The sequence below is a fragment of the Anastrepha ludens genome, chromosome X (genome assembly GCF_028408465.1).
Source record: "Anastrepha ludens isolate Willacy chromosome X, idAnaLude1.1, whole genome shotgun sequence".
In the NCBI taxonomy this organism is placed as follows: domain Eukaryota; kingdom Metazoa; phylum Arthropoda; class Insecta; order Diptera; family Tephritidae; genus Anastrepha; species Anastrepha ludens.
This window is the reverse complement of record NC_071503.1, coordinates 10,065,613-10,092,920: the sequence shown is the minus strand read 5'-3', so window position 1 is coordinate 10,092,920 and position 27,308 is coordinate 10,065,613.

The window sequence follows — 27,308 nt, the reverse complement described above, 5'->3', positions numbered from 1 at the left end:
ACCGAGTTACGGCCGACCTCACTAGCTCTCTCCAGGCGCCTCTGCTCCTCGCGCGCCTTCTCCAATTCTGTACACCAAGCGAGCATAGGGTTTCCTCCACCTGGTCTTTCCACCGGAGCAATGGTGCACCTCTGCGTCGGCTCCCTTGGACTTCGCCCTCGAACACCTTCTTTGCTGGAGCTTCTTCATCCATACGCACGACATGCCCTAGCCAGCGCAGGCGTTGGATGGCGATGCGTTTAACTACGTCAATGTCGGCGTAGAGCTCATACAGCTCGTGGTTCATTCTTGAACGGTAGTCTTCGCCAACGCGCACAGGACCGAAGATCTTACGAAGAACTTTTCTCTCGAACACCCCAAGAGCGGCTGCATCGCTTTGTGGCACTACCCATGCCTCTGCGCCATAAAGCAACACCGGTATGATGAGCGTCTTGTAAAGTGTCAGTTTGGTCATGCGAGAGAGGGCTCGACTACTCAATTGCTTACTTAGCCCATAGTAACACCTATTAGCAAGAGTGATTCTCCGTTTGATCTCCAGGCTGATATCGTTGTTGCTGTTAACGGCGGTGCCGAGATAAATAAATTCTGGCACAACTTCGAAAGTATAGTTGTCCGCAATGACGTGCGTTCCTACACGCCCTGTGTTCCGCGTTGTAGACAGCATATACTTCGTTTTACCCGCCAGACCCACTCGTGATGATTCCTTCTCGATAGCAGAAAACGCAGCCGTGACATCTCGCTTACAGCGGGCGATAATGTCAATGTCATCGGCGTACGCACGGAGCTGGACACATTTGTAGAAAATAGTGCCATTACGATGCACACCTGTTTTTCCGAGCACCCCTTCCATCACGAAGTTGAAGAGGTTACATGACAGTGGATCGCCTTGTCTGAAACCTCTAACGGTACTGAATGGCTCGGAGAGGTTATTTCCTACCTTGACGTTGTTGGTTGTGTTGCTTAACGTCATTCCGCAAAGCCGTATGAGCTTCGCTGGCATACCGAACTCAGACATGGTGGCATACAGGCAATCCCTTATCGGGCTATCGAACGCAGCTTTATAGTCGACAAAGAGATGATGGGTGTCGACTTGCTTTTCATGGATCTTTTCCAGGATTTGGCGTAATGTGAAAATCTGTTCGATGGTGGACTTACCACTTCTGAAGCCGCACTGATAAGCCCCGATCAGTGTGTTGGCAAACGGCTTAAGTCTTCCACACCGGACGCTAGACAGGACCTTGTAAGCGATGGTTAGAAGACTGATGCCCCGGTAGTTGGTGCAGATCGTCGGGTCACCCTTCTTCAGTACAGGACAAAGGACACTGAGATTCCAATGCTTTCTGCTGCCATATTTTGCAGATGAGCTGATGCATGCTCCCTATCAGCACATCGCCGCCAGTCTTGAACAATTCAGCGGGCAAGCCGTCAGCCGCTTTGTTATTCTTGAGCCGCTGAATGGCAACTCTGACTTCGGCATGACTAGGTGGTGGAACGTCCAAATTATCGTCGATTGGCGGTATGGGGTCATCTTCTACTGGGTCGGAATTGTGTGCGTCATCGCCAGCAAGTAAATTACAGAAGTGTTCCCTCCATATGCCCAGTGTGGACTGTGTATCCATAACCAGATTTCCGTTTTTATCTCTGCAGGCTGATGCTCCGGTCTTGAAACCTTGTGTCAGACGCTTGACTTGTTGATAGAATTTTCGAGCATCATTTTTGCCGCTGTACTCCTCTAGCAGCTCACGCTCACGCTTCTCCTGTTCTCGTTTCTTTCGTCTGAAGAGGCGCCTCTCTTCCGATCTCTTTTCCCTGTAGTTATCTCGCACGGCCCGCGTTGCAGCTGACTGCAGAGTTCTTTTGTAAGCTGCGTTCTTCGCTGCAGTAGCTTCGCGACACTCTTCGTCGTACCATTGGTTTCGTTTAGGTGGGCGTTGGAACCTAATGGTTTTCTCAGCGGCAGCTCGCATAGAGCGGGATATATGTGCCCAACCGAGAGGTGAGCGGAATAAGTTTCGGCAGTCCGTTGTGATAGCAGCTTAGCGACGTCTAGCTTTCGTTGCGTAGTGGAGCGCACGCTCTTCGCATTGTATAACCGCATGCGTATCTTGGCTGCGACAAGATAGTGGTCAGAGTCGATGTTCACTCCACGGAACCTTCGCACATGAAGCATGCCTTCCGTCGATCACAACATGATCAATTTGGTTGCGCGTTCTTTGATCAGGGGACAGCCAGGTGGCCTTATGGATGTTGAGGTGTTGGAATCTGGTGCTACTAACTACCATGTTTCGCGCCGCAGCGAAGTCGATCAGCCTTAGACCATTGTTCGATGAGGTCTCGTGGAGGCTGAACTGACCGACAGTGGGATCGAAGACAAATTCTCGCCCAACCTTTGCGTTGAAGTCCCCGAGTACGATCTTCACATCGTGGGCTGGGCAGCGGTCATATACTTGCTCGAGTCTCGCATAGAAATTGTCTTTGATGGCATCGTCTTTTTCCTCCGTTGGGGCGTGCGCGCAAATCAGGCCTATGTTGAAGAACCGTGCCTTGATACGGATTGTGGCTAGCCTATCGCTCACAGGTGTGAACCTAGAGAAGTGGGACCGAAGCCTCCCGCTTACAACAAATCCGCATCCTAATTCGCGCCGCTCCGCATGGCAGCTGTAGAAGATATCGCAGCCTGCTTGCTTAGAGCAGCCTTGTCCTGTCCATATTATCTCCTGGATGGCGGTGATATCAGCCTTAATTTTTTCGAGGGCTTCCGCCAACTGGATAGAGGCACCTTCCCTATTTAGGGTTCGGACATTCCAGGTGCATATCCGTAAATCGTAGTCCGGTTTTCGTTTGCGATGGTCGTCAACGTTGAGGGGTTCATTATCCGAGGCTATTGCGGTCTTCACACATTCGTTCACTGCCCGGCGGGTGCTCAGCAGCTATCCAGGATGGTCAAGGAAAAGACAGGATGAAATCCAGGGGGCTGTGTGTCGACTTGGATAAAGCAAGTGACAAGGATAGATCCCTGGAGTTTGCCGTGTTAAGCCCAGTCAAGGCCGTTGCCTTGTATTGCTAAGTCCCATACATCCCAACAAGTCGATAAAGCATCTATTAATCGGCCGATAATAAATGGTCTCTGTGACGAGAATGTGAATCGTATGTTGAGTGAAATACATAAAAAACGTATGAGCGGTACAGAGCAGAGAGGAATTTTAGAGCGTTCTCCCCGTGCCAACGATTTGTCTGTTACAACATTTGCTATAAGTGCAGACAAATAAGACACATTGCAAAGAATTGTGTAAAAAAGCAGAAGAAAACTGAACAAAATCAAAGTGATCGAGTGAATAATTTAGAAGCCGGGTAAGTTGTCAAGAGCGAAGAGCGTGTTTTACCACACTCAACCTGATGTCGGGTTATTAGCAAATCGAGCTGGAAGAGAATTCAAAACATTTCACCATATTCATAACTCAGAGCGGGTACACACCATAAATGATAATTTATTGTACAATATCTGAAAGAATTTCTTGAAAATTGAGCAAGGAGGGTCAACGCTTCGACTGTCAAAGCGCAGGGGTAAAAAAAACAGTTGCAATTAAGAACCTTCTTTTGCACCGCGGCCGCCGTAGCCGAACGGGTTGGTGCGTGATTACCATTCGGAGTTCACAGAGAGATCGTTGGTTCGAATCTCGGTGAAAGCAAAATTAATAAAAACATTTTTCTAATAGCGGCCGCCCCTCGGCAGGCAATGGCAAACCTCCGAGTGTATTTCTGCCATGAAAAAGCTCCTCATAAAAATATCTGCCGTTCGGAGTCGGCTTGAAACTGTAGGTCCCTCCAGTTGTGGAACAACATCAACACACACACCACAAATAGGAGGAGGAACTCGGCCAAGCACCTAACAGAAGTGTAAACGCCAATTATTTATTTTTTTTTTGCACCGCAGCCAGCTGGATGTTTGCCGAATCCTTCATTTTACGAGCGTCTTCCGCAAGTTTGTGAGCGAGTATTCATTTATTGCGAGGCCACTGACTGAATTGACAAGAACATTTCTTTTGTATGGGCTGATTGCGAGCTCAACAGTTCAGCAGACACGTTGTTGTCTCCTTTTTCTCCGGTTGTTTACAACTATGACAGTATGTGTTGTGAGGAGTGCCTATTTTGGTGGCTTGTTCTCCGATAGACCAAAAGCCAGTTATGACTGCCGTTAGTCTACAGATGTTCCCGTCTCTTCATTTTTATCAATGTCGACGATTGCTTGAGGTTGTAGGTGAGCCACAACGTCGTGCTAATTTTGAATTTCGTCTGGTTTCTCCATCTACAATCCGCGATTCGGAGGTATTTAGGGAAATTATATTCTTGACTGCACCTAATGGTGTGAATACCGGTACTGCAAGAACGTTATTCATGGCAGATCTCCCTCTTGCCAGTTCATCTGCTTTTTCGTTACCTGCAATGTTTCGGTGTCCCGGGACCCAGAATAAGGTAACTTTATGGTTTTCACTCAAGGTGGTAAGGCTATTCCTACTTGTGTTCCACCACTTTAGAGGCTGTTGCAGCCGAATCCAGTACCTGGATTGCAGCTTGGCTATCCGAGAGAATAGCTATATTGCCCTTAAAAGTGAAATCTGTGATTAGTAGCCTACAAGCTTCCCCAATTGTCAATACTTCCGCCTGGAAGATACTGCTGGTATTAGGCAGTCTATTCCAAGTCTATGAGAATATATACCTGCTCCAACACAACAATCTATTTTACTACCATCAGTATAGACCGTAGTATCGAGGTTGTTTGGTGAGAATCTTTTATTCTATTCCTCCTTAGATGGAAAGAGATTAGTAAAATTCCTGTTGAAAGTTACCGTTGGGACGATTTAATCAGTCCTCTCCGAGGTTAACTGAGTTTGTCGAAATAATAGACTTGCGTGACCATAGGTGTTTTTCTTTCCAGCGACCCGCTTCATTTAACCTAAATGCACTTATGGTTGCCGTATTCTTTATATGTAGGTCTATTGGAATAACGTATGTCAGTGTATTGAGAGTCTCCCTCGGACTTGCTCTGATTACACCGACCGTTATTGCACAGGCTGATCTTTGTATTCTGTCGAGTAATTTGTTATTTTAATCTCTCCCTAGAGCTTTCCACCAAACTATCGAACCATACGATAAAATTGGTCGTATAATCACCTGATACAACCATAATGTATGCTTAGGTTGAAGATCCCATCTTCTTCCAAGCATACGTTTACAGGCTTATAAAGCAATTTCTGCTTTCCTTACCCGTTCTTCGACGTTTAATTTCCAACTAAGTTTGGAGTCCAGAAATACCCCTAAGTACTTGCACTGGGTGAAAGTGAAAAAGTTTGTCCGTTGATATTTGATAGGGTAAAGGTTGGTACCTTGCAAAAGTTCTGTTTTACGCGGGTTTAAACTTAGGCCCAAGAGGTAAGCTCGCCTAGCGCCCTTCGGATGATCCCACTGATCGTATTGGGACACAGTCCTGACCCCATTAGCACCACATCATTAGCGTACGCCACCGCTTTTACCCCACCTCTATTAAGTTCTATTTTGCTGATCACACATACACAACCACAACAACGGCCCTCAGTCTCCGCCAAATCGGGGGTGCTAAGAATCCCCAGAGGTAAAACTAAAACACATCTTAACATTGGTACGTGGAACGTCCGCAGTCTCTACGAGGCTGGAAAATTAAAAAACACAATTTTAGAATTGAATAGATTAAATATAGATATTCTAGGAATAAGCGAAGCATGGTGGCCAGACTGTGGTGAATTCAAATCAGAGAACACAACAATTTTCTATTCAGGAAATCAAAATACTAATCACAGAAATGGCGTCGGCATCATTGTTAAAGAACATGTAGCTTAATGTGTTACAGCAGATAAAAATGAAGAAGAAATAGAAAATTTGTATACCGAGATTGATGAATTATACACATGGAAATCACCTCAAGATAGCTACCAAAATATCGTTCGCAATCAAATTGATTTTATTCTTATTAATAAACGTTTTGGATCGTCTGTTAATAAAGTTTCAACTTATCTGGGAGCAGATGTCCCATCAGATCATAATTTGTTATTAGCAAAAATCTCTGCAAAATTATCTGTGATAAAAAAGAAACCAAAGCAAAAAAACCTGATTTAATAAAATTAAAAGAAGACGAAAATACCAAAAGTGTGTTAACAACCAAAATCAATGACGAGCTCCTCAGCATTAGGTTAAGATCCTAACACTGAAGACGCGGAAAGATTGTGGGAGCGTCTTAAAATGTTACTTAATACTCTTTCGATGAATCATCTAGGTAAAAAACGATATGAAATTTAAAACAAGTGGATAACAGACGTTAATGCAAGAACGACGTACTTACAAAAATAAAAATAAAAATAGATACAGAGAACTTACCTATGAGATTAGACGCAAAATATGTGATGCAGAGATTGATTGGATGAACAGCTAGTGTGAAGAAATTGAAAGACTACAAAAACTACATTACGATTTCAATCTTCACAAGGAACTTAAAGAAACTGCCGGGATTTATCGCAAAACTATGTCTAATTTTTTATTGGATGACAATAATGAAGTTGTGTTTGATCTTTGTCAGAAGAAAAAAGTCTGGCAAGAATACATTTATTCCCTTTTCTCGGACACTAATAGATCTGCGTATCAGTCAGCACCTATTGAAAATTTATCAGGACCTGTTATAACAAAAGACGAAATAAAAAATGCCATAAAAAGATCCAAGGATAATAAGGCAACAGGTCCAGATGAGCTTCCTTCTGAAATCCTGAAATTAATAAATTACGAACATATAGAGATCCTCGAAATAATTTTCAACTATATTCACGACACGGGGAAATACCCACAAGACTGGCTTAGATCTACTTTTATTGCGCTACCAAAGAAGAAATGTGCAAAGAAATGTTGCGATCACAGACTTGTAGGCTTGACGAGTCATTCATTAAAAATTTTTTGGAAAATTATTCATGAAAGAATTTAAAAGAAGTGCGAATCAGCAATGGGAGAAACACAATTCGGATTTAAAGAAGGCATGGGCACACGTGAAGCGCTATTTTGTATCCAAGTATTAGTTGAAAATTGCAGAGACGTCCAAAAAGATGTGAAATTCAATGTATACGCAATCTATATTGGCAGCAAACTGCAGAAGTTGACATAAACAACGACACTACAGACGCTATACCTATACTAAGAGGGGTTAGACAAGGACGTATTCTCTCACCATTTCTATTTAACATCTACTCCGAAAGAATCTTTCAAGAAGCACTCTAAGGATTAGAAACTGGCATTAAAGTAAATGGGACAAACAATAATAACATCAGATACGCTGACGACACAACTCTCTTATCAGACAGTCTAAGTGGACTACAGGAGCTAGTCAATGTTGTTACGCGTTGCAGTAAAAACTTCGGTTTAAAAATCAATATTAATAAAACTAAATATATGATTGTCAGCAGAAAAAATACCTATGTTGACACAAGCCATTAATGACATGCTCATAGAAAGAGTAAAAAATTCAAATACTTAGGTTGCTGGATTAGCGAAAATTGGAATTCTTCAAATGAAATAAAAGCTCGAATTGAAATTTCTAGGGCTGCATTCCATAAGCACAAAAAAAAGAGGTTGTCTGTAAAGTCGGTTTACTGACGATAGTTTAACGTGATAACGTCATAAGAAAATACTGATTGAATGGTTGCATTTTCAAAAGAAAATTTTAATTTTATTTGTTTGATAGATATTTTGTATGGATATAGAGAATGAGTTAACATTAACATAACATAACATAACATAAGATAACATAACATAACATAACATAACATAACATAACATAACATAACATAACATAACATAACATAATATAACATAACATAACATAACATAACATAACATAACATAACTTAACATAACATAACATAACATAACATAACATAACATAACATAACATAACATAACATAACATAACATAACATAACATAACATAACATAACATAACATAACATAACATAACATAACATAACATAACATAACATAACATAACATAACATAACATAACATAACATAACATAACATAACATAACATAACATAACATAACATAACATAACATAACATAACATAACATAACATAACATAACATTACATTACATAACATAACAAATTACCCCGTATTAAAGCACTTATCAACAGCTTTCCTTTGATACCCATATTGTACATACACAACCAAAGGTTAGCCGGGTCCACGTTTTGACCTATATCTCGAGACCCCAGTCACGGAGCGGCATGAAAAATACTCTGTACTAAAGCATTCACCAACAGCTTCAATTTGATATCCATATTGTACAAACACATTCTAGGGTCCACGTTTTGGTCTCTATCTCGAGACCCTAGTCACGGAGCAGCATGAAAAATACTCTGGACTAAAGCATTCACCAACAGCTTCCATTTGATACCCATATTGTACATACACATCCGAAGGTTACCCGGGTCCACGTTTTGACCTATATCTCGAGCCCTATTTCCAAAATAAAATATAATCCATGTTACTCGTGGATGATGTAGCTTTCGAATGGTGAAAGAATTTTTAAAATCGGTTCAGTAGTTTTGAGCCTATTCATTACAAACAAACAAAGTTTTCCTCTTTATAATATTAGTATAGACAACATATCTTATAAGGTATATGGTAAATATTAAAATACATTTTTTCCTTCATATATAATAAAAAAATTAATAATTATAACATTAAAACAACAGGTATTATTAACAAACTTGGTTTTATTTTAAATTCTTCAAGTGAATCAAATTAATAATAATCAATAAGTAGGCATATGCAAATACAAATACGTGAATTTATATATGTACATTTGCGCATATACATACATACATATATACGCTCACTTAAGTAGGAGAGAGCAAGATGTCGAACGTTGCCGTTCGTTTGCTTTGTTTGCTTTGTCGTTCGTTCCGCCCTTTCGCTTGCAGTTCATTCAATGCAATGAGCAAGGTAACGGCAATGAGCAAGGTAACGGCAATGAGCAAGGTAACACTAATATGAGCAAGGTAACACTAATGAGCAAGGTAACTACATATGAGCAAGGTAACACTAATGAGCAAGGTAACTACATATGAGCAAGGTAACGACACATTTTTTCGTGCGTGCAGCCTGTTAAATCGAATTATAAGACGTTATCACGTCAAAATTTCCTTAATAATCATTACTTCAATATTAAATTAAAAATTCGATTCGTTAAATGTTACGTGCTGTCTGTACTTCTGTATGCTATGGAGATATGGACCATTAAAACCACTGAAATTAATAAAATAGAAGTATTTGAAATGTGGATACAGGTATATAGAAGAATTCTAAGAATACCCTGGGCAGATAGAGTAACAAATGCTGAAGTATTGCATAGAATTCAGCATGATCGACAATTACTAACCACCATAAAAAGAAGAAAAGCTGCGTATTTGAGTTATGTTATGAGAAACGACAAATATCATGTACTTCAACTAATTCTGCAAAGAAAAATAAAAGGCAAACAAGGCATAGGCAGAAAACAACTATTCAGGCTGAGAAATATAAGACATTGGACTGGAATCGGCAATGTAGGAACTTTATTGGAGACAGCGAGACCTTTATCATGTAATTATAACAAATTTATATTGTATTAAACGTAAAATATTTTTGTAGTTCGATATTTAATTGTGATATATATTCTATAAATTGTATGATCGCCTATATTCGGAATCGAATTGGCAAATAAAGAAGAAGAAGATCACACATAGCCAAAGAAGTAGAGATAATATTCCCCTCTGTGGACCTTCTTGGTTATATTGATATTACCCATATTAGCTTTGATGATCCTGGTTTCTAGCATAGAGATAACCCAGTTACTAATGCAATTACCGACCTCGAAGCCTATCAACGCCCGTTGGATGACGCCTTCTAAATCCAAGAATGCCTCCATTGTATAATGTTTGTTCTCTAAAGAACCATTTCTGCATGGACTACAAATCCCTAAAAATGCAACGTTCCCCAGCTCTGCGGAAAAAGAAAATGCCTGCTCCATAAACAAGCTCAAACCAGCAAAACGACATACGAATCCACCGGAAAAATCTCAAGGGCAAGTCCCAATACTCGGAAGCACATCTATTATTTTAAGGAAAAATATGATATGCAACGAAATGGAGGAATTCAAAATGGACTATCTAAAGCGTTTTTCAGTAAGAGCGCTTCAACTTTTTTTTTTAATAAAACACAAACGGTTTGACTTTTTTAACTAATTTTTTTTTTATTATCGAGTTTGAACATATACATTTAAGTATGAAATTCGATTTCTTTTGCACGACCACCGCGTGCACGTTTTACGAAGTCCAATCGTTGAACCCAATTTTCGACCACTCTTTTGCATAAATCGGCCGAAATTCCAGCAATTTCGCGTTCAATATTGGCTCTGAGCTCACAAATCGTCGCCGCCTTGTTACTGTAGACCAATGACTTCACATAACCCCAAAGAAAATAGTCTAGAGGCGTCAAATCACACGAGCGCGGCGGCCATTCGACCGGTCCATTTCTGGAAATAATGCGCTCATCGAACTTACTCTTCAACAAATCAATTGTAGCGTGTGCTGTGTGGCTTGTGGCCCCGTCCTGTTGAAACCACATGTCGTCTAAGTCCATACCATTCAATTGCGGCCAAAAATAATCGTTTATCATGTCGCGGTATCGATTTCCATTCACAGTAACGTGGCGATCGTTCTCGTCAACGAAAAAATATGGGCCAATTACGCCGCCGGCATATAAACCGCACCAAACAGTGATTTTTTCGGGATGCAACGGTGCCTCATGAATCACGTGTGGATTGCTTTCTGCCCAGTAACGCATATTTTGCTTGTTTACAAAGCCATTGAGCCAAAAGTGAGCTTCATCACTGAAGATGATTTTTTGGAAAAAATCTGGATCATTTTCGAGTTGATCTTCAGCCCAATTTACGAATCGACGTCGCTTCAAATGGTCAAACGGCTTCAGTTCTTGTGTCAGCTTGATCTTGTACGGATGTAGGCCAAGATCTTTTCGCAAAATTCGCCACAATGACGACACAGAAAGGCCCAATTGTTGAGAACGTCGTGTGAGCGACACATTTGCGTCTTCTTGAACTGAAGCCCTGGCGGCAGCAATATTTTCAACACTTCGTGCACTGGCCGTAATGCTCTAAAAGTAGCAGCAACAGAACGATTATTTTCATAAAAAATTTGCACGATTTGCAATCGTTGCTCAAGTGTGTAGCGTTCCATGATGAAATGTATACTAATGAAGTTTACAAATGACAAGCGAAAAATAAAAAATATTGCGTCGTTCGCCCTCCCTATCGGAAAAAAGTTGAAGCGCACCTATTGAATAACGCTTTACAAGCAACGACAATTCAAATTAATAACACAAATGGCTTATTGACTAAAGGGTTTTCCAATATCATTTGTTATTGGTGAATGGATTGCGCTATCGAGAGATGATTAACAATTTTTTACGGCGCTACGTGCCACTAAAGCAACGAAACCATTGATGTTTTACGGGAAAAGTTTCCGAACCGTGTTATCTCTCGAAGAGGTGATCACTATTGGCTACCAAGATCTTGTGATTGAACACCTAGTGATTTTTTTCATTGGGGCCATGTAAAAGAGAAGGTCTACGCCAACAGCCAAGGGTCGATTCAAGACCTCAAAGATGGAATTCGTGAGGCTATCGAGGACATAGGGCAGCCAATTTACAATTCGGTTATGGAAAATTTCATGAAAGGGATATTGTCCTGTAAGCGTGGAAGTGGTGGTCACTTGCCTGATGTTATTTTTCACTATAACGGCATACCTTCCTCTTTATAATGAAATAAACATCCGATCATTTATATTAAAAAATAGCATTTTTCTTTGAATATCAAAATAACACCTTTGTTTGGAAAATCCTTTATGTCAGCTTTTTGTCGCATACCTTAAGAAACTTGATAACAATTTTATAGCCGGAGGTGATTTCATCGCAAAGAACATGGGGTTCAAGACTGACCAATACTATAGAAAAAGCTCTAATTGACGCCATCAGAGAATCAAACTGTGAATATATAAGCACAGGAGAACACATTTACTGGCCAACTTGTGTTAGTAAAGTATCCGACTTACTGGGCTTTTTCATAACAAAAACAATAAATTTAAAAATGGGAACAATTAAATCCTGCCTTGAACTTTCGCCTGACCATTCACCAATCATCCTGACAGTTCAAAAACGCCTGCAACTAACACTTAGTCGGACACCCTATAACCAGCGAACAGTCTGGGAGGCTTTTATGGGAATAATAGAACAAAGCCTGGACAGGAAAATCCCATAAAAACTACCAACGATATTGAAACTGCAATAACTTGTTTAATGATACGACTATTATGTCATTAAGCTGGTCAACAGCAACCCTACAACTTCAAACTATAAAATATAGCATTCCTGACGCAATAGAAACTAAACGAAACTAAAATAAAAAGAAAACTGAGGAAAAAAATGGCAGACTTCAAGATTTCCAGATGACAAAATCAACTTAACAAATTAACAAAGAAATTAAAGAACAAGTGAAACATGAAAAATACACAAAACTCCTCGTATTTGTGGTGTGCGTCTTGATGTTGTTCCACAAATGGAGGGACCTACAGTTTCAAGCCGACTCCGAAGGGTAGATATTTTTTTTTTTTTTTGAGGAGATTTTTCGTGACAGAAATACACTCGGAGGTTTGCCATTATATGCCGAGGGGCGACGCTATTAGAAAAACCTGTTTCTCCTTTTTGGTGTTTCACCGAGATTCGAACCTACATTCTCTCTGAATTCCAAATGGTAGTCAAGCACCAAACCATTCGGCTACGGCGGCCGCATAAACTAAAAAATTACCTTCAAAATATTGAAGGAACAAAATCTACAATAAATAAATTGTGGAAGGCTACAGAAAAGATGGTCGGAGCTACAATACGCCACCCACCAATATGAACCACATACGGACATTGGGCCCAAACATCATTGGAAAAAGCGACTATTCTAGCTCGACTTCGATTTGACTCATACAATAAGCAATAAAGATGAGCAAAACCTCAAACAAACTATATTAACAGGGATAAAAGCACTAATTTCGACATTAAAAAACAACAAATCCCCTGGACATGCCCTCATATCGGGTAAAATTGTAAAACATATAGACGACAGAGCAATAATTTATCTTAGGAACTTTTGCTATGAGGCTAAATACTTCTCAAGGACATGGAAAATTGCCGAAAACATTGCGACCCAAAACCCAATAAAGACGCCATGTTTGCATTGTCTTACCGACCAATAAGTCTGCTGCCGGCAACATCAAAAATATTTGAGAAGCTACTTTTTGACTCTTTTGATTTAATTCTTTAACATCAGTTCGGATTTAGACGAAAATATTTAACAATCCAACAGGTGCACAGAGCCAATCACAAAGTTAATAAAGACTTCAATAATAAACAAGTATGTGTTGCTGTATATCTCATTGTAGCTAAAGCCTTTGATAAAGTATAGCACCCTGGCATCCTCCAATCTTGGTTGCTAAATGACTACTTTCTAATGCTTAAAAGTGGAATACAAGACAGAAAATTGTATGTTAAATATAACGAAACATGTTCATACATTGAACCTTTGAACGCAGGAATTCTCCAAGTCAGTGTATTAGGACCCTCTCTGTATCTCATATACACCACTGATTTTCCGGAACCGTCTTCAGAAAACAGCATGATTGCGACGTTTGTAGATGAAACTGTACTAATGGCATCTCATAGAGGCCCGAATATAGCAAACAAATTTACAAAACGACATAAACAAAACACTGAATTGGTTCAAAAAATGGCGGTGAAACAATTCAAGACAGTTACACGAACAGAAAGGTAACCATAGACTCATTAAAGATTGAAAACTCTGACGCGAATACTGATATGAAAGCTAAATACTTAAGCATTACAATTGACTCTAAACAGAGAACGTTGATATATAGAGAAGGGTCAGTCCTGGCCCGTTCCTCATTTTGGGGAGAAACAAAACAATGGTAAGAAATTCAACTCAGAAATTGCTTCACCACAAATTTACAAAAGAAAATTAATTTATGTGGCTGCCGCAGAAAAATGAGAGAGGGAGAGTGACACGCAAGTATGAAAAATTGTAGTTTAAATTAGCACCTGCATTTTCTTGTGTACATAATAGATTTGTTCATTTGACATGCCCATATGGTTTGAATTCATGTTTACAATTAGATTTGTTGTTTATATATCATATAAGCTAAATCCTGATTATTTAAATTACTTCAACAAATCAAATTCCTTAATAGAGAAATGGTTCATTACCAGGGACTCAGGAAGATGGCATATGCAAATTCAAATGCGGCAAATGGCAAATATATATACGGTTGCGCACACTTGGCACAAAATGCCCAAGGAATCCAGCGCACACTCCTAGGCACAGCATTGTGCCAAAAATTATGAATTATGAAGCGTTAACAAAATGTTTTCATAATTTACTTAGACAACTTTTTAGTTCTTTACCAAGAAGTAGTACATTATTCGACATGCGAATTTTAATGTTCAAGAGAATTTAATTTTTATACTGTGCGTATCGGACGTGTTTTACTGTCGATCCGTGTTAAAAAAAGTTTTCTCAACAAAAAAAATAAAAACAACATCAACCCTCAATCAAAGTAAACTGCCAAACTACTGGCTGAGTGGAACTTCTTCAGCAATAAAATTTCCAGCTTTAGATGTGGATGATGGAGAAGAATTTACTCAAACTGCAAACAGTAGGCAAATTAAAGATTCACTGTCACAAAATTTAAACAAAGACGAAAAAGAAAAAAATAATAAGCCACCGCCAATATATGTTTAAGGAGTAGAATGCATAAAAACATTAAAGAGTGCTTTAAATGAAATAGCAAATAACAGCTTCACTCTAAAAATTTTAGCAAATAGTTCGCGTTCAAGCAGAAAATTTAGAAATAAGTATATAACAGATTACACCACATGCTAAAAGAAAAAGGTACGAAACTGTATACATTTAGGCCAAAAACTTAAAGAGGATTTAAAGTAGTCTTACGAAATATGCACCACTCTAAAAGAGAACTACACGAAAAAGGCCACAAAGTACTTAACATTACTAATATAATACAAAGATCAACAAAAAAACCACTACCATTATTTTTCATCGAACTACAAGCAAGTGATAACAACAAAGACATTTACAATATAAACAAGCTAATGAACTGCATAGTCATTTTTGAAGCACCTCACCATAAGCGCACCATTTCACAGTGCACGAAACGCCAGAAATATGGGCACACAAAAAATTATTGTACAAGGGATCCAGTTTGCGTGAAATGCGCTGGTAGACACCTTTCAATGGAATGCAAAAACCAAATAAAGGAAGTTAAATGCGCTTTATGTCGAGGTAAGCATACCGCCAACTATAGGGTTATTCAACTTTTTTCCGATAGGGAGGGCGAACGACGCAATATTTTTTATTTTTCGCTTGTCATTTGTAAACTTCATTAGTATACATTTCATCATGGAACGCTACACACTTGAGCAACGATTGCAAATCGTGCAAATTTTTTATAAAAATAATCGTTCTGTTGCTGCTACTTTAAGAGCATTACGGCAATTTTACGGTCCATTTAACAAGCCGTCCGGTTTTGGGGTTATGTGAAGTCATTGGTCTACAGTAACAAGCCGGCGACGATTTGTGAGCTCAGAGCCAATATTGAACGCGAAATTGCTGGAATTTCGGCCGATTTATGCAAAAGAGTGGTCGAAAATTGGGTTCAACGATTGGACTTCGTAAAACGAGCACGCGGTGGTCATGCAAAAGAAATCGAATTTCATACTTAAATGTATATGTTCAAACTCGATAATAAAAAAAAAATTAGTTAAAAAAGTCAAACCGTTTGTGTTTTATTCAAAAAAGGACAAAAGTTGAAGCGCTCTTACTGAAAAACCCTATACAAAGGATGCGAAATTTATAAAGCACTTAAAATGCAAAGATTTCCACCTCTGCGTAATAAAAACCCAACATTAAATACAAATAAAAATAATACACCGATAACAACAGCCGTAACAAACATAATTCCCGGAGTAAGCTATGCTGATGTAGCATCTTCTTCAAGGGAACATAAAGCAGAGCAGGAACTGATTAACAGATCTGAAAAAACAATGATATTGAAGAGCTTAAAGACATGGTAAAATCCCTAGTCAACCAAATGGCAAATATGATGAATATAATTACAATACTTTTAAAGAATATGAATGGGCAAAAGTGAAAAAATTAAAATTCTGATTTGGAATGCAAATGGACTAACACAGCACTATTTAGAACTGAAACAATTTTTAGTTGAAAAAGATATTGTCATAGCATTGATTGCAGAAACACACTTTACTGATAAAAGTCTTCTGAAATTTCCTAAATACAAAGTGTATCTGACAAACCATCCTGATGGAAGAGCCCACGGAGGGACTGCTATAATTATTAAATCAAGCATAACGCACAATGAACAACTCCAATATTCGACGCCTTATCTTCAATCCACGACAGTAGAAATCTATGACAAAAATGGACCAGTATCTATCTCCTCCATATACTGTCCACCTAGACACATAATAAACTCGGATCAATATGACAAATACATAAAGACGCTTAACAATAGATTTATTGCAGCTGGAGATCTCAATGCAAAACACATTGATTGGGGCTCAAGACTCACCAACAAAAAGGGGCGTATTCTTATTAACGCAATTAACAAAAACAATTGCAGATTTATAAGTACCGGAGAACCTACCTATTGGCCAACTGACGTAAAAAAAATTCCAGACTTGATCGATTTCTGCATAACCAAAAACATAAGCCATAACCAATTGACAATTCAGTCGTGCTATGAACTTTCTTCTGACCACTCGCCGATATTACTTGAATATGTAAGTCATATAAAATCTATAGATACATCTTTTCGCATACTTAATGACAGAACCAACTGGGCAAAATTCCGCCACCATATTGACGATCAACTTATACCAAATGTGATATTAAAAACGCAACTTGACATTGAGCATGCCATTATCCATTTTAATGACGTAGTACTAGAAGCAGGGATCAGATCGGCACCAAAGCAAGCAAATAGAACAAATACACCAACAACTGACATTACTATTAAAAAGCAAATTATAGAAAAAAGAAAGTTAAGAAAAAGATGGCAAAAAACTAGATCACCTGACGACAAGAGAAAACTAAACTTAGCTACAAAAATTCTTAAGGATACCTTAAATAAGAGAAATAACAAAGAAATCGAAATCTATTTGAAGAATCTGACTACCTATCAAGATACAAACTACTCTTTATGGAAATGTACTAAAAAATTAAGAACTCAAATAAAACATCAACCACCACTAAAAAAAGATGACAATTCATGGGCTGTTACAAAAGAGGGAAAAGCGAAAACATTGGCAAATTACTTCGAAAAAGTTCTATCAAATGACGAAGAAAAGAAAATCAACAACCAAAACAACTTCCACTATGATTTTACAAAAATAAAAAGGACGAATACACACGAAATAATAGCTTGCATCAAAATAGGAATAAAACATAAAAAAGTTCCCGGATATGACATGATAACAGGAAAAGCATTAGCGGAGCTACCAACCAAGTCATATATATACTTGCGAAACTCTTTTAATGCAATGTTTCGCTTACAATACTTTCCGAAGCTCTGGAAAGTGGCAGAGATTATTGCATTGCCAAAACCGGGTAAAGATCCAACTACCGTGTCATCATATAGACCAATAAGCTTATTACCGACAATATCTAAAATTGCAGAAAAATTACTGCATGACTAAACTAATGACAAAACTAATCCTTCAATTGCTACGTTCGCAGACGATACAATACTATTAGCATCAGACAAAAGCTTAATTATCGCTACTGAAAAACTGCAGCGATACACAAACGCAGTTAAGGAATGAATGAAGACAAAACCGTACAGGTTATATTTACTAACAAAACAAAATTTACTGCAGTTCCAATTAAAATAAATGATAAAGCAATTACAATAGAATCAACTACTAAATATCTGGGAGTTCACTTGGACTCCAAACTAAATTGGAATCACCACATAAAGCAAAAGGTCGAACAAATAAAAAAAAAACTTCGACAACTTCATGGGTTAGTCTGCTCCAAATCCAGACTCACTATACAAAACAAGCTGTTAGTGTACAAAACTATGATTAAACCAATCTGGTTATATGGATTACAGGTGTGGGGAACGGCTAAAAAAAACTCATATAGAAAAAATCCAACGACAGCAATCTAAGATTCTTCGAATTTCGACCATGTCTGACAGGTACACGAAAAATTATGACATCCACAGGACTTTTAATGACGTAGTACTATATAGCAAGAGTGGACGAAGAAATCAAAAAGATAACAACAAGGCACTTTGAAAAAATACACACACACAGTAATGCAGAAATCAACAAACTTCTTGAAAGGGAAAGAAACGGGAAAAGGCGTTTAAAGAGAACCCCACCCAGCGACCTAGTATGATAAATGCTAAAAAACCATAAATACCTATGTAAAAAAAAATAATTAAAAATAGTTGTAAAATGTAATCATGTTAAGTGAAACTTGTATTGTATTATTGTATATTATTTAATTGTATATTACTCGTATTTCGTTTATTTTAATTTTATCGCTTTTGACACTGGCCATTAAGCGATGTATATAAATCCTGACCAAATTATCAAACAACATACTTAATGTCAAAGGACAGATATATAAAATAAATGGGGGAAAAAAACAAAAAAATGTTCAAGAGGAAAAGTATGTAATACATTTTAGAACTAAAAAGTGCATATTGATTGAAAAATTTTAGTTTAACAATTTGAGACTTTGGTCTCTGTTGTTATGAAAAATACTGTAGGTGAACACAGCTCTAAGAAGCTTCAGTGATTTCTTCAATATTAAATATTCAGCACTTTCGGCTAAGGCTGAATGTATGACCAGTAACCTCCAAATAAGCCGCACTCTGGTTTCAGAGTAAGTTTCTAACTTTGCAGCTATATGTTTTAGCGCACTTTTTATCAATTGGAGAACTACCTACGAATAGGTAAAGTAACATACTAATCAATTATTTACCTACTATCTAGTATCGAAATGTACGGAAGAGAACTTTTTCATAAGCTACTTCATACCATTTTCTGCATCTTACTGTACACTCGGCACTTGACGCACAACAGCTGCGGCTGTGGAGCATTTAGAAGACATATTTATACACATAGTATAATATATTGATGCATACATATGTACGGAGCTGCGGCCACTCGACTTGACAAAAATTCTAGATTCACCAAATATTGGTAAATATTTCTGCAAGAAAAATTACAATATGGACTATTTTCAAATGGTGGTCATTGATTTCTTCGTACTTCGAAGATTGGGAAGAACGTTGGCAAAAGTGCATAATATCTCATGGGGATTACTTTGAAGGGGACAAAAATAGATATTAATGAATAAAGAAAAAAATTTTTGAAAAAACACAAAATTCGTGATAATTTTTGAACACACTTCGTAGAATTTATAAAACTTATGAATGAATTTTTTTTTGATATGTTTCAAAATATTTTAGACTGTTCAGCGCCAAGGGAACTAGAGTCTTGGCCTCTACGGCTACTCCAATAAAAGTATTTTGCTCTTGTAAATCGAATGGATTATAATTTTAGCTGTGGACCACATACGTATGTAGAGGTTATAAGTTACACATTATTAAAATTAAGACGTGGACTTCCTGTCCATAACAACATTTTTAAAAAGTCAATAAATGACATAGAATTGTAACTGGCGCCCGAGCAGGGACCGGGTAAAGATTTGTGTTCGTTGTGAAGTCACCGTATTTCAATCGAACGCGAAGAAGAAGTTCCAAAGTGCAAATAAAAAAGAAGTTGTCTGTGAAGTCGGTTTACTGACGTGACAACGTCATAAGAAAATACAGATGGAATGGTTGCATTTTTCAAAAGAAAATTTTAATTTTATTTGTTTGATAGATATTTTGTATGGATAGGAGGTAAATGGAACTGCAATGGAATTGATCAAGTTACATTTACACAAACGTGAAACATTACGAAACATTTATCAAATTCATGAAAGATATGTTCAATTTCGATTGTGCATCAGACGTTAATAAGTCAACAACACTAAGAGGCAACATCATCGATTTGACTTTTTCACGACACATTACACTCGAAGCACTCTCTTTCATTTCTTACTTTTCCTATCATCATCCTGTTCAGAAATGGTTCAATACCATGCACACAGGAAGAAGGCATATGTAAATACAAATATGTGAATTTATATACATATGCGCGTATACATACATATATTTGCTCACTCAAGTAGGAGAGAGCCAGATGTCGAACGGTGCCGAACGCGGGGGCCGATTGTGCCTCTTTGTCGTTCGTTCCGCGCTTTCCCTTGCAGTTCAAGCAAGGTAACGACACATGAGCAAGATAGCGACGCATGAGCAAGATAATGACGCATGAGCAAGATAACGACGCATTTTTGGTGCGTGCAGCTGGCTACAGCGAATTATAAAACGTCATCACGTCTAAACCTTAAAACCACGGCGTCTAGTCTCGTTGGCACGCCTAATTACTGAAAAGAAATTAGCTGAAGCACCAACGGAACGACACGGAAGCCGGTCAACAGCAAACGGAGCAGGAAACGAGGCCCAGTAGCAGCCGCAAACAGAGAGCGAGCTTCGATTCACCACCTCACGGCGGCCCACCGGTTTATAAAATAAAATTCAGCCCTGCGATTCACCTCCAGCGCAAAGGGCACCTAAATAAAAAAAATTAATATTGTAATAATACCATAAAATAAAAAAAAAGTTAAGTTAAGAAAAAATTTTATTATAATAAAAATAAATATATTTAATTTTTAATCGAAATAAAATAAAATGATACGTCGAAGTATCCTTTCAAACCCACTTTCCCAAGCCCTCCCTAGAACAGTTGATAGCTACCATTATGACTAGGGTGATTAGAGAAGAAAGGCGATAACACCTACAGTCGATACTAAACGCGACGGACGAAACGATAAGACCAGGTTCTGAAAAAGTTAGACGTACACATTAACAACACTCAGCGAATTGAGTTTTTGAAAAACACAACACTTTCTATTGGAACATTTGCATAATTATAACACTAATACTCATATTAATTATTTTTCTTAGACGTAAATCCACCAAGATTGAATACGTTGAGAAGAAGCAAGAGATTGTATTAGAAATTATTTATTATTTTATTAAATTCAACGACCTATATTACTTTTAATGATCGAGGGCGATCACTTTTGAGAGGCGGATAGTTAACGCATCATACATTGCGATTGTGAAATATCAAATATCATAATGCGAACATTTCATTAAGTTGTTATCCATGGATAAATGACATGCGGCTTTTTAGCATATGTTAGGAATTTGTTTGCATATGTTTGTCTATTTGCTCTTGAATTTTTTTATGAAGATATGCATATGAGCTGTGTTGTAAGGCAGGTAAAGATTTGTTTGCCCACATAAATATGGATGGTAGATGTTGTATGTATTCAACACTTTCAACACTATTCCTGCTGTAGGCCCATTGTGATACCACCAGGGGTGTCCCCTCTCCTCACTCTACACTGTCCTCATTGAACCAACCTGTGACTTTAATATACTGTATCTATCAATTCTTTTTAGTCTTAAATTGGCTACTTTTGCCAAGTTATTCAAAAAGCTTTTTCCTAGAATATTGAACCTTCTTCTACCCAGAGCCATGAACCCACTGAAAGTGTTCTATGGTATCTTCTTCTTCAATGTCGTTACAGCCTCTGCAGTATTCGTGCCTGCCTATAAGACAGTGCCCTATTAGAGCCCCAAAAAGATTTCTCATGTCCTTCCTGTTCAGTTTCAACAGCCGGCTTGTGCGGCCCTTGTTCTATTCTGGCCACGTCATTCTACTTGCTGCACAGGTCAGGGGCCGAGTCCATAGCACGTTGGCAGCTTTGATGGTGTGTTTGTCTATTAGCCATCTTCGCCTTATCTGGTTGGAGCGGTAATGTGCTACCCAATCTCGTTAGTTCATTTGCTTTGCAGTTGACTGCAATGTCACTGTGACCCAGCACCCAGAGCAGGTTTATTGTAAAGTATTGTGATAGTTCTGTCAAAACGTCGATACATTCTTTTACTGTCTTCGAGTTAATATGAGTTGATTGTAATGATTTCAGGGCCGATTGGCCCCGGTAGCAGGAAGGGAATGTTGGCACCCGTTTCCTCAGAGTGAAGACCTCCACCTACTTGTTCATTGAGCTTGGAACCATCCGTATATATACTGACTCTACATCTATTGTCCATTACCCCATTGTCCCAATCTTCTCTCGTTGTAAAATATGTATTTAAGTGCAGCTCTACTGAGTTACAAAAGTCTGTCGCTTGATGTAAGAATTGGTATTCGTCTAGTATCCTTGCGTGTTTCCTCCTGTTTGTGGCTAGGTAAGAAGATTATCTTAACCTAAGTGCCGATTTCGCCGCCAGTTGTTTGCTGTAAGCTTAAATCGGTAATAAGTGCAGCATGACATTCATCACTGCCGTGGCCGTTGTCTTTAGTATACCGCTTATGCAGAGACTAGCACCCCTTTGAATACATTCTAAACGTTTTACAATTGTTTTTTTATTTTTTGAAGTGTTGGCCATTCAACTAAGACACCGTATGTCTTACCACTCCTGTATACAGCCAGTGGACTATTTTCGGGAGTAAGCCCCATTTTGCTCCCACAACTCTTTTGCATGAATAGAGTGCTTTGGCTGCTTTCTTTACCCTATCATTTATCGTTTGTTTCCTCGAATAGTAGTCCTAGGTAGCTTGCTTCTTCCCCGACTGACAGTGTGATTTCACCAAGGGTAGGGGGTTTAGAACAAGCATACTGTATTTTCCTGGTGAACATGATTATTTCTATTTGTTGGGACTTACCCCACGACTACTTGATTCAGCCACAGGCTTACATCGTTTAAAGCGTTTTGCATTATATTACAAAGGGTATCTGGGAATTTTCTTCTTATTAGTGATGCAACATCATCTGCGTAGGCCACTGCTTGTATCCTCCTCTCCTCTAGATTCTTTAACAATCGATTCATTGCCAGTATCCACAGTAGAGGAGAAAGTACTCCGTCCTGAGAGGTACCCTTCCTGACGGATCTGCGTATCATCGAGGGACCCAACGTCGGAACTACGAACTTGCCTAGTAGCAACTGTTCGATAAATTTCACAATCACCTAGCGTCCCAAATCAATCATCGCGTTCGTTATGGCCCCCCGGTAAGAAGTTGTTAAAAGCACCCTCTATATCTAAGAAGGCTACCAGAGAATACTATTTGTTCTCTATTGATTTCTCTATCTCTGTAACAAGTGAATTTAGTGCTGTCTCTGTAGATTTACCTTTAGAGTATGCCTGTTGTGATCTCGCGAGTAGCGACGGTGCCAAGATTTCTCTTATGAAAGTGCTTTAGGTCTTTAGGTCTCGTATATGAGCTCCTACCCGCCTTAGGGTGCGACCAGAGTGAGCGCTGAAAGCCGAGCCGAGATTGTCAGTGCGATAAAGATTGTCAGTGCGATAAAACTGATTACATACAAGTCAATACAAATAAGCTTGTGTATAACACAGTGAGCGCCGACAAGAGCAGAGAGCAAAGCCGATGAGTGCGAGAAAACAGTTTCAAAGCGTTTTGCTCGCTTTTTTGGATTGTTGATGTTTACTTTTTAGAGTGCAGTTGTGTTTTTAACACACTTTTATTAGGTCGGGTTGTATGTATGTATGTATGTAACGGATATTTTCTTAAATCATTATATAAATGATGAAATTCACCAAATTCATTCCTTTTTAGTGTAATTGGATGTTTTCCAAACTCTTTTGTGTTAATAATTGCATTAATCACACTAGGAGAAGCAAAATACTCTTCATCAGATGAATCCATTACCGTGTACAGCAATTTTATAAACACAAATGAACAACAAAATTAAATGACATAAGAGCAAAACACATGGAATAAACAGAACTTCAGCGCTGATTCTCGCATTCACTGTGTTATATACAAATTTTCTTCTCGCATGAAAATAAGCGTCAATAAGCTCGGCTCGGCTCCGCTCGGCATCAGCGATCACTCTGGTCGCACCCTTAGGTATAAAAACGACCCTGACTTCTCTCCACCGGTTGGACTATTCTTCACTCTGTACTTAACTGCTGGACAAAGCTTGGCTGCAGCAATTGACCATTAAGTCATTTGACCATGTCATCTAATGCCTCTATGCTAGTAGGATCGAAAGGGGGATCGATGGACAAACGTTTTGCTAATTCCTGAGAATATCTTAGCCAGTTTGCTTTCGTATGGTTTCTGAATTTAAGTGCTTTAGAATGAATGACCCCTTCCAGGGGTGTATATTCAATATATCTGTGATCAGAGAATGAAAATATATTGAGTATCCTCCAATTCACTACTCTGTATATAATTAAGTCTGAGACTAACGTGATGTCCAGAACCTCTTGACGATTTCTGACAATGAAGGTAGGCTCACCACCGCGATTGCAGAGCAACAATCTTGTTCCTCTAATAAAATCAAAGAGTGACTCACCTCGCTCGTTTATATCGCATCGCCTCTCATTATTTACTTGCTGTTGCAGGCTTTGCTGTCCAGTATCAGCCCTTTTAGCAGCATCGACGGTGCTGGATCCTCATATGCCATGTAAAAAGATGTACCATCTGTCTCCCAGCTTATCATTCATGTGTCTGTGTTGCTATATTTATGGATCATAAATGTGGTTAGTTGTGTTTTGCCATAATACAAGGACTTGTTTTACCTTCACAACCCGCATGTATAGCTTGTAATTAGAATACGCCCTCCATTGATCCATGGCTCCTGAATGAAGACAAAATCAGGGTTGTCTACAGCCATACAATCGATTAGGGCTTGTGACGCTAGTTTGCTATGCTGAAGATTTATTTGAAGAAGACACATTATTCACATCTTCTAGTTAGTCCCTCAAAAGCTCTCTTTCTGAGTATGTTGTGCTCGAACCAGCCCTAAGCTCAGTTTTTGTACTTGTTTTCTTTTTCTCTAGTCTAACTGTGAGCTCAGACCTTGGCGAACAGTACCCTTCTAAGCTGATGCTCTTGACGTCGCTCGATGACTCCGTAGGATCTTTCTCAGTGTATTTAGGTTCAATCTATGAGGCTATTTTGGTCTATAGCATGAGCGACTGTCTTATAGTTTCTGACTCTCATCTTGCCCTAATGGTTCTAGCGAGTTAGTAGTGAGTAGCAGCACATTTCATCGTGGCACATTTCGCCACCACAACGTATACTGTTATTGTGTTATCAAAAACTTTGACAAACTTCCAACCTGCCGTTGGTAGGATTGATTGCATGCACTTATAATCTGCATTATCTGTTGTGGGTCGTAGGGTGTAGGGACCCATACTCGTGCCCTTGGCTGAGACGGGATGTCCTTTTTGTCGACTACCACGAGCTTCGCTCTAGGGTAGGCTTCTACGACTTTAGATATTGCTGCCTTGTATAGCTCCACAGACTTTCCGTCGTCGCTATGATTTTGATTTGGCTTTGATACCTGCCAGCGTCAGTGAATGACGGCAGAGGACCCGGATTGCTTAGCAGCACTTCCAGTGTCACATTCGTTAGAGCGGCCTGCACCCACTTCCATTGGACTCTGGTTATTCTTCTTCGGGATCACCCTCATCCAAGACACCGATTCTGATGCGACTGCGGACCACTTCAGCAAACGTTTTGTTAGGCGCTTTGCCTCGATTTTTCGGTCTTTTCGCTGACGGTTTGACTTCTTCAGATGACCTTGGTTTTTTGGTGGCAGCTGACGATGTAGTTGGCCTTTCGAGAGTGAAGACAGGAAGTACCTCCTTCGCCCAATCTATCGACTCTTTCACTTCCTTCGTCAGCTTCTCTGCTGCTGGTGGTGCTTCGTGCTTCGTATCTTGACGGCATTACGCCTCTCCGAGTACACTGCTTTGGGTGGATCAGTGATCGCATCGCATCGCACATAGAGACAACGATGCCAATTAGGCCACGAAATGGGTCCGTTGTGAGCCGCGGGGGCTGGGCTACATTTCCCTCTCCATATTGAACCATCCTGAGCTTTTGGCAAAGCGTAAAAGGTTGTTGATACCTAAAGTGTATAGATTATCTATATTCGTTAAGAAGTAGGATTTTAAAAATCGGTTCCTGCTTCTGGCTAGAGCTGGGCATGTGCAAAAAAGGTGTTGAATTGTTTCCAACTCCTCCTCATTTCTGCAGCTACGACAGAAATCATGCGTGTAAGACAGACGTAAGTTTAGCCTTGGCCATGTTTGCCTAGCAATTTTGCAGGTGTTAGCGCTAATCCATCTTTGATTTGCAGCACGGATTAGTGCGTCCTTAATGAGAAATTACAAGTTGCATACAATTACTTATGTCTGGCATACAGGTACCTTCTCTTGCAAGTTGGTCTGCCCTACAGTTCCTGGTATATCTCTGTGGCCTGGAACTCTGCATAAGATTATACTATATTGCTTGGTCATCTCATTTAGAGATTGGCGACAACGTAAGACACTCCTTGATGTTGTTTGAAATGCATCCAGGGCTCGTAGGGCAGCTTGACTGTCCGATAGAATGCAGATATCCGTTGATGATATTCTGTTTATCTTTAACCATTTTAAGACTTCATGAATAGCGTTTATTTCTGCTTGAAAAAGCACCACAGTGATCCGGTAGTTTAAAGGATTCACTAATAGAAAGCTTTTCGCTAAATAACCCTGATCCTACACCGGTATCCATTTGAGATCCGTCCGTGTAGATCTTAACGGGATCTTGGATCTTCTTCAAGCCTTTCCAGTCTAGAAGGGATTTTCATTAAGAAATTCCTTTCGAAGCAACGAATAGGAGGGTGATAATCACAGTCACTGGGTATATCCGTGTAGGAGTCCAAGATGGTTGAATGTCCATGTGTGACAGTCTTCCATTGTGAGCTCGCTTTGAGCCTTAAAGCGGAGAAGGCCGCTGAGTATTTGCAGAAGACATCTAGGGGTGGCAGATGTAGCATGATATCGAAAGCCATGGATGGCATGGTTTTTATGACGTCACCGATTCCAGTATTAACAGAAGTTTATTTACTACTGTGTTTCATAAAA